This window comes from Gymnoscopelus braueri (genome assembly GCF_963280865.1).
Source record: "Gymnoscopelus braueri genome assembly, chromosome: 14".
Lineage (NCBI taxonomy): Eukaryota > Metazoa > Chordata > Actinopteri > Myctophiformes > Myctophidae > Gymnoscopelus > Gymnoscopelus braueri.
The window spans coordinates 10,315,641-10,325,487 of record NC_137619.1 but is presented as its reverse complement, the minus strand read 5'-3'; positions in this window follow the sequence as shown (position 1 = coordinate 10,325,487).

Here is a 9,847-nt window from a genome sequence, read left to right as displayed (position 1 = left end):
ATCTGACGAGAAGACTCAGCCTCCGTCAAAAATCGTCACATGTGTAGAGCCCTGGGGGACATAGTACAGAGCAGGGGTCATCAACAGGGGGTCCGGGACCCCTAGGGGGTCCTCAGAGTTACTACAGGGGGTCCGCCAAATCTTTGTGTGATATGATTTTTCATTTTTTTTTACTTAACCACTTGAACCCTAGCATCCCTTTTCTGAGGAGGGATGCTACAAGCTACATGCTACAAGCTACGTGCTAGCTTGTAGAGGAGGGATGCTACATGCTACAAGCTCATAGATCGGCTATTTTTGGCAAAGAGGTATAGGTGTAGAGGGGGAAAAAAACAGTAAACGTAAACAAAAAAAGTTGAATCATAAACACAATTGTATACAATATATAGAGGGGGTCCCTGCTTCATCTCTCTCTCAGCTAGGGGGTCCTTGGGCTGAAAACGTTGAAGACCCCTGGGTTAAATGAATAGTTGCACCATCTATCCTATCTGGGTGCTTGCATGTCTGCCTGTCAACACAATCATTTGACTGACAGACTGAAACTTCTTCTGCACGCCCACACGCATATACACATTCATGCATGGCTGCACTACACACTGCAGTCACCGAGTTATGGCCATTTGAAGTGTTAAACACTGCTGTAGCGCCCCATATAGTGTTCAATTTAGTTTTTTTTTAAATCTAAATCAGGGGTGCCCACACTTTTCTTTGACTTTTTTTAAACTACTTTTAAAATGACCAGCTCAACAAGAAAAACATGATCCCATTGCTGAAAACACTGAAAAAAATGTACCTGGTGGGGCTTTGGAACAGCGGCACTGGGAAAAATGAAAAGGCAAACGCACTTCCTCCCATTGTGTATGGAAGTGGTAGGTTTTCGGGATCTTTGCCTCGCATATTTTTGTATAACTTTGTAACGCCACTGACACGCGCGCGACACTCTTGAAAACAAAGCATTGCGTTGTTAGTTTTCAGGCCCTTCTTGATGTCAATCAATCAAGTTACCTTCATTCAAGTGGCAGATGCCAGAAAAAAAGGAGGAGTTTTGTGATTTTTGTTTGGTAATATTTGTTTATATTTTAATTAGTATTTTTAGTGGCATGTCATGTGGTCTACCTGCACTGCCTTTGTGATCTACTTGGGCACCCGTGATCTAAGTGCTTTCATGGCAGACCCCTGAGCGGTTGTTGTGCCAAGTTTGGTGCGGATTGGAGCAACAATGCGCCCCGGGGGGCCCCTGACGTGGCCCCTGATTGATGATTGGTGTCGATGCTACGTTTGTGACGGCAATTTTGATATAGGATAATCAAACTTATTAACACTTGTTAACAACAAGGTCGATGTCAGCCATACAAAGAAAAAAATGGTCTCAGGTTACGATATTACACGATGTGAAAAGATTCTCTTTCTTTCTTTCTTACTTTCTTTTTTTCTTTCTTTCTTTCTTTCTTTCTTTCTTGGATCTGAGCCAGCACGTGGTAAAGAGGTGGTTCCAGCACATGGTAAAGAGGTGGTTCCTTTTGGAGGTCGGTGAGTATATAAGACAGCTGTCCTGTATCAATAGTCATTGAGTTCCAGGATGGAGACTTACAGAGCTTTGCTGCTTTTCCTCTTCTGTCTGCGTGAGGCTGAGGCCATGCCAGCTGACGTTGAGCTCCAGCTGAACCTCAACCACCAAGAGGACCAAGGAACGGCGTTGGAGCTGAGCTTCGACCACCAAGAGGACCAAGGAACGGCGTTGGAGCTGAGCCTCAACCACCACGAGAACCACGGAACGGCAGACAATGACACGGGTAATGATGATCGAGATGCCGATGCTTGTGCAAAGCGTGATTTAACCACTTAACCGCCCTATATACTTTATATCATTTTACAACAAATAGCTAAAATAGTTCACAGCTAAGACGAAACAAAAAGCTCACAAGCAAGATTATTATAGTTTACATTTTTAGTTTTTATATTGTATTTTGATTTGACTTTATGTTTCAAGTTCAGTTTAGTTTTAATTAGTCTAATTAAAACTAAAAGGTTAAAGTACTATATTCTGATAGTAATCATTGCAAACTTTTACTCCACTAAAATTATTTGAAATCTTTAGTTACTAGTTACTTTGCAATTATCTTTGCAAATATAAATTATTATATTACAAAGCCCACATTAACCACTTTAGCCCTATTTTATACATAGGCTATTTGAAAATAGCAGATCTACGAGCTTGTAGATCTGCTATTCTCAACCATTTTACTTTTGGTACTTTAAGTATATTTTGATGCCAATACTTGTGTACTTTTACTCAAGTAACATTCTGAACACAGGCCTTTTACTTGTAACAGAGTATTTCTACATTGCAGTATTGATACTTTTACTTAAGTGAAGCAATTGAGTACATTTTCCACCACTGATGAGTAGGACTGCCCGTCATACATCTACTCTTCTCTTTTAGACCATCCCGCTCTAAAAGAGTACCAAAAAGTACTCAAATGTTTTACTTAAGTAAAAGTATCAATACTGCAAAGTAGAAGTACTCCGTTACAAGTAAAAGTCCGGAATTCAAAATTTACTTGAGTAAAAGTACAAAAGTATTGGCATCAAAATGTACTTAAAGTACCAAAAGTAAAAGTACTAAAATGTTTGAAAATAGCCGATCTACAAGCTCACAACGTGTCGCATCGCAACGCGTTGTGAGCTTGTAGATCTGCTATTTTCAAATAGCCTATGTATAAAATGGGTCTAAAGTGGTTAATGTATGTTTTATAACGTAATAATGAATATCTGCAAAGTAACTAGTAACTAAAGTTTTCAAATAATTGTAGTGGAGTAAAAGTACAATATTTGCCTCTGAGATGTAGTGGAGTAGAAGTAAAAGTACTGAAAATTGGAAATACTCCAGTAAAGTAAAAGTACCTCAAAATTGTACTTAAGTACAGTACTTGAGTAAATGTACTTAGTTACTTTCCACCACTGCCTACAGGTGGCTGCATGCAATTCAAAACTGGCCCCTGTAAAAGTCATAACCTATAACGCCCCCCCCCCCCCCCTCTCCTTTAACTGTACATATTTTAGTTTTTTCTTATGTTTCATTTCTAAACTGTTTATATGATGTTCTGCATAGTAGTGTATATCTGTCTGTCATTTAATGTCACTATGACTTGAGTACAAAAGGAACCCAATTGAAACAAGCCGTGGCTTTCTTGGGCATTTTAATCCCATTTAGTTGACCTTGTATGTGAATCAATGGCTTAAAGGGATATTTCACTTTAAAAAATAATTTTGGGTCATTTTATCGTCTACTCAGGCTTTTGTGAGCCCCGCCCCCAGACCGTTTTTAAGTTGCTTGATTCAATATTTAGATATTTGATATTCATTTTATCAGACACTTCCCCTTCCTGTACAAACCCATTATAACTTCAAACTCCATTTTTAACATGTTAGAGTCATCAAAAACACCCGTCCTTGGTTCTGGCGACTCATCCTGCCCTCCTGATACGCGAGGGGGCCGTGTTTTTTTGATTACTTTAAAAAATAATATATATTTTTTTTTATTGTATTTAATTTTCCCCAAAAAATATTTAAAATGAATGAAAAAAACACGGCCCCCTCACATATTAGGAGGGCAGGGTGAGACACCAGAACCAAGGACGGGTGTTTTTGATGAATCTAACATGCTAAAAATGGAGTTTAAAGTTATAATGGGTTTCTATAGACAGGGGGTGTGTCTGATAAAATGAATATCAATTATCTAAATAATGAATCAAGCAACTTAAAAACGGTCTGTGGGGCTCACAAAAGCCTGAGCAGATGATAAAATGACCCAAAGTTAAATACCCCTTTAATTAACCCATTAAAGGACGACTTCACCGATTTTCAACCTGTCTTCATATAATTGGTCCTCACTAATGCTCATGATAAAATGGTAAAAAAAAAATCTACTCAGTCTGTGTCTCAGAGGAGAGCTGTGGACAGTTCAGAGTCCCGTCTACCAGTGACATCATCAATGGGGAATCCAAGCTAATAGAAACTGCAGGCTTTCTATTCCTGGAAAGTTGCAATGCAATAAAAGAAGCCATTGTTCTCGTGTTAATAAAAATCTAAATAAAAAAGGTGAAATCTTGTTGGAAAAAATAATCATGCCTAACGATGATGTCACTGGTAGACGGGTTTCTGGACTGTCCACAGCCCTCCTATGAGACACAGACCAAGTAGAAAAAAATGAGTATTAGTGAGGACCAATTATATGAAGATAGGTTGAAAATCGGTGAAGTCGTCCTTTAAGACCTGAGGCTGATTAAAACATTTTTTTTATAAATCCTAACGCTTAAAAAAATATATGTATTCACACATTTTCAACAATAGCAGATCTACAAGCTCATAGCGCGGCACTCAACCACCATGACGACCAAGGAACCCGGTGCCATCACAAGAACCAAGGAACGTCATTGGAGCTGAGCCTCAACACGGGTAATGATGATCGAGATGCCGATGCTTGTGCAAAGCGTGATTTAACCACTTAACCGCCCTATATACTTCATATCATTTTACAACAAATAGCTCAAATAGTTCACAGCTAAGACGAAACAAAAAGCTCACAAGCAAGATTATTATAGTTTACATTTTTAGTTTTTATATTGTATTTTGATTTGACTTTATGTTTCAAGTTCAGTTTAGTTTGAATTAGTTTTTCAAGTGGGTTTGCTAGGTTACTTCAGTTTTGTATTTATTCATATGTTGTGTGTGTGTGTGTGTGTGTGTGTGTGTGTGTGTGTGTGTGTGTGTGTGTGTGTGTGTGTGTGTGTGTGTGTGTGTGTGTGTGTGTGTGTGTGTATTTATATATATATATATATATATATATATATATATATATATATATATATATATATATATATATATATATATATATATATTATTTATTTTTGAATAGCCAAAGAAATCTAAAAATGACACAGCCGCGTCCCCGGTCTTAATGGGCTAAACAGCCGGTGTCCAAAACTCTTCAGCCACCTTGAGGTGCCTTGAGATTTGTAGCATTTGCTATTACTTAACCCATTCAGCCCGGGAACGCATCTCTGTCATTTTAGATTTCTTTGGCTATTAAAAAAAAACAGCAGATCTACAAGCTTAGAGCTTGTGGATCTGCTGAAAAAACTTGAGAATTTGTGCAAATCTTTGAATTTATATTTTTTTAAGCGAACATTTGTAACTGTCAAATGTCGCAACAAGTTTTCTGAAAAACGATTTTTGCTCAGAAGCAAAGATTTGAGTTACAAATGTTCGCTTTAAAAATATGTATATATTCAAAGATTTGCACACATTTTCACGATTTTAAAAAAAATATGAGCTATGAGCTTGTAGATCTGCAATTTTTTGAATATCCAAAGAAATCTTAAAATGACAGAGACGCGTTTCCGGATTGAATGGGTTAAATAGGACATATACCGCCTCTAATTACCGCATGCAAAATAGGGCCCATGGTGTCTATAGTGTGAATTGACTGGGTCAAACCCCAGTATATGGCTGCATGTTCTATGATTGATTCTCTTTCTTACAGATTCTGCATTGATGCAAGAGAAAAACAACCTTGTCAAAGACCTAGACCAGTTGCAGAGCAAATATAACAGCCTGGTTGAGCACAAGGATGACTTGCAGTCCACTCATAACAACCTGACTGAAGATTGTGAGGACTTACAGTCCAGTTATGACATCTTGACTAACCAGACAGACCTGTTACAGACCAGCTATGACGACTTGAAGGCAGAGAAAGGCCAGTTACAGACCAGCTATGACGACTTGAAGGCAGAGAAAGGCCAGTTACAGAGAAGCTATGACGACTTGAATACAGAGAAAGGCCAGTTACAGACCAGCTATGACGACTTGAATACAGAGAAAGGCCAGTTACAGACCAGCTATGACGACTTGAATACAGAGAAAGGCCAGTTACAGAGAAGCTATGACGACTTGAATACAGAGAAAGGCCAGTTACAGAGAAGCTATGACGACTTGAATACAGAGAAAGGCCAGTTACAGAGAAGCTATGACGACTTGAATACAGAGAAAGGCCAGTTACAGAGAAGCTATGACGACTTGAATACAGAGAAAGGCCAGTTACAGAGAAGCTATGACGACTTGAATACAGAGAAAGGCCAGTTACAGAGAAGCTATGACGACTTGAATACAGAGAAAGGCCAGTTACAGAGAAGCTATGACGACTTGAATACAGAGAAAGGCCAGTTACAGAGAAGCTATGACGACTTGAATACAGAGAAAGGCCAGTTACAGAGAAGCTATGACGACTTGAATACAGAGAAAGGCCAGTTACAGAGAAGCTATGACGACTTGAATACAGAGAAAGGCCAGTTACAGAGAAGCTATGACGACTTGAATACAGAGAAAGGCCAGTTACAGAGAAGCTATGACGACTTGAATACAGAGAATGGCCAGTTACAGAGCAGTTATGACCAGTCTAAGTCTGAGGCCAACCAATTGCGGACACAACTGTCAGAATTGCAGTACAACTCTAGACAACAAGCGTGGCTGAAGAAGATGCTATGTGGTCAGTGAGACATCACTGTTTTTATTCACTGTTATGTCATGTTGTTCTCATCAAAATGAGCAAATGAAAAAAAGCTGTGGCTAACTTAATTCTTTTTTTGTTGCTAGAATCAGATGGAGGGACACTTGCTGACGATGTGTGTTATTACATCAATCCAAGGAAAGTTTTAAACTGGGAGCAGGCCAAAATAGACTGTCAGACCAGAGCCCTCGACATGTTCATCCCAAGCAGCCAACAAGATATGGTGTGTGTGTGTGTGTGTGTGTGTGTGTGTGTGTGTGTGTGTGTGTGTGTGTGTGTGTGTGTGTGTGTGTGTGTGTGTGTGTGTGTGTGTGTGTGTGTGTGTGTGTGTGTGTGTGTGTGTGTGTGTGTGTTTTTGTGTGTGTGCGTGCGTGTGCGTGTGTGTGTGTGTGTGTGTGTGTGTAGTTTGTACTCCAGTAACCAGAGGCTTTTCCCCCCTGTCCAGGATTCTTTTGAAAGAGTGTTGGAAAGCAAGAGACTAAGAGGTTACATCTGGATTGGTCTGACTGACAGTCAAGTGGAAGTGGTGACAGGAAGTGGTGACAGTGAAAGTGGTGACAGTGAAAGTGGTGACAGTCAAGTGGAAGGCACCTGGACGTTGGTGGATGGAACGCCACTGACCACACCAACGTAAGACTTTACTTTCACTCTTCTATTGTTCTTTGATATTCTACTGCCTGGTATGTTGACATTGTATGAATGTATAATATTTTTTTGACTTTTTCCCCCTTTACGTCTCTGCTAATTAATCCTTTAAGACCATAAACATCTGTGTCATTTTAGATTTTATATAACCATTATTTTATACTTTGGCTATTCAAAAATAGCAGATATACAAGCTACTAGTAAGGAACCGAGTGCCGCGCTATGAGCTTGTAGATCTCCAATACAAATAAAAAAACGTGAACATTTTTAACTCAAATCTTTGCTTCTGGGGGTCCCTGGAACAATACATTTTGAGATGGGCGTCCGCGGCCAAATTCATATCATTTTGGGGGTCCTTGACACGCCCCCTTCCTATACAAACCCATTGTAACTTCAAACTCCATTTTTAACATGTTAGATTCATTAAAAACACCCGTCCTTGGTTCTGGTGACTCATCCTGCCCTCCTATTACGTGAGGGGGCCGTGTTTTTCTTTTCTTTTCTTTTTTTCATTTTCCAAAAAACATAAAAAATAAATTAAAAAAAAGTGATTGAAAAAACACGGTCTCCTCACGTATTAGAAGGACAATGTCAGTCACCAGAACCAAGGACGGGTGTTTACGATGAATCTAACCTGGTTAAAATGGAGTTTGAAGTTACAATGGGTTTGTATAGGAAGGGGGCGTGTCTGATAAAATGAATATCAAATATCTAAATACTGAATCAAGCAACTTAAAAACAGTCCGGGGTGCTCCCAAAAGCCTGACTAGACCATAAAATGACCAAAGATTTTTTTTAAAATTGAAATATCCCTTTAACCACTTAAACCCCAGTATCCTTATCGCAGGGAAGACTTCAGCAGAAAACAGCCGATCAACAAGCTCACGACGTTGATCGGCTATTTTCAGCGTAAGATATTTAATGTAGCGGGAAAACAGAAAAGACACTGGTATAGAGTCCTGAGGGACTCTGGTCAACCATTTAGGGTTTAAAGGAGTAGTTCACCCAAAATTGTTTCGCTTATTTTCTATCAATTGCACACTCCTACTCAACTACTCCTTTAAGCGGTTAAACCCTATTGTTGGATGACCGCGGTTCCCCAGGGCTCTATATTTGGTCCGCTCATTTTCCCTCTACGCCGAATCTCTTTGCCGAAAATAGCCTCATGTTGCAACCTGGTGTGAGCTTGTAGATCTGCTATTTTATCATTAGTTCTCAAAAATTCTGGAAAATTCTGAAAATGTACTTCATAATTTGTACTTTTGAATATATACTTACTACTATGAAAAATACTTAGCATTTAGTTGAGTATAATATACTTTGTCCACCACTGCCTATGTCTCCAGGTTCTGGGGAGAAGAACAGCCCGACAACGGATCAATGGGTGATCAGAACTGCGCTGCGATCCTCAAACCCTCTTCTGGACCAGCATCATGGTACGACGAGCCCTGTAGTCTTCGTCTCCTATATATGTGTATAAAACATATGTGAGCAGCAGTGGTCCTTAACCTCTGGGTCGGGACCCCCAGTGGTGTCCCCTGGACCCATATGATTTGGGGGGGGGGGGAGACAAGAAAGAAGGCCATTACTGCATTCAAAGTAATCAGCAAACTATACTATAAAAACTGGTCAAACATTGGCCAAAATGTCAAATAATATAAGAAAGAGGTAAAACCTTTGCAAATAGCCGATCTACAAGCTCACAGTGAGCTTGTAGATCGGCTAGTTTCACTATATCTATCTGGGGAACCGAGTCAACCTAAATGTACAGTCAGTCTGTGTGTGTGTGTGTGTGTGTGTGTGTGTGTGTGTGTGTGTGTGTGTGTGTGTGTGTGTGTGTGTGTGTGTGTGTGTGTGTGTGTGTGTGTGTGTGTGTGTGTGTGTGTGTGTGTGAGAGTCAAACTACAGTAGTGAGACTTCAACTCCTACAATTCCAAGGGCAGTGGTGGAAAAAGTTACCAAATTCTTTACTTAAGTAAAAGTATCAATACTGCAATATAGAAATACTCTGCTACAAGTTAAAGTCCAGAATTAAAAATGTACTTGAGTAAAAGTACAAAAGTATTGGCATCAAAATGTACTTGAAGTACCAAAAGTAAAAGTACTAAAATGTTTGAAAATAGCAGATCTACAAGCTCACAACGCGTCGCGATGCGACGCGTTGTGAGCTTGTAGATCTGCTATTTTCAAATAGCCTAGGTATAAAATAGGGCTAAAGTGGTTAATGTATGTTTTATAATGTAATAATTTATAATAATTTATCTGAAAGGTAACTAGTAACTAAAGTTTTCAAATAATAGTAGTGGAGTAAAAGTACAATATTTGCCTCTGAGATGTACAGTAGTGGAGTAGAAGTAAAAGTATTGGAAATTGGAAATACTCAAGTAAAGTACAAAGACCTCAAAATTGTACTTATGTACAGTGCGTAAGTAAATGTACTTAGTTACTTTCCACCACCCAGTTCGAGTCTGATTACTTTGGGGGGGGTCACGGCCTGAAAAGGTTGAGAACCACTGGTGTAGAGGGTGTAGAGGACTGTTTCCCAAACAGTGAGTGGGTCGGGACCCATGTTGGGGTCTATGTGTGATTCTGATTCTGATTCTAAAATGAACCCAGAAGTGTTTCGAAGTGAAA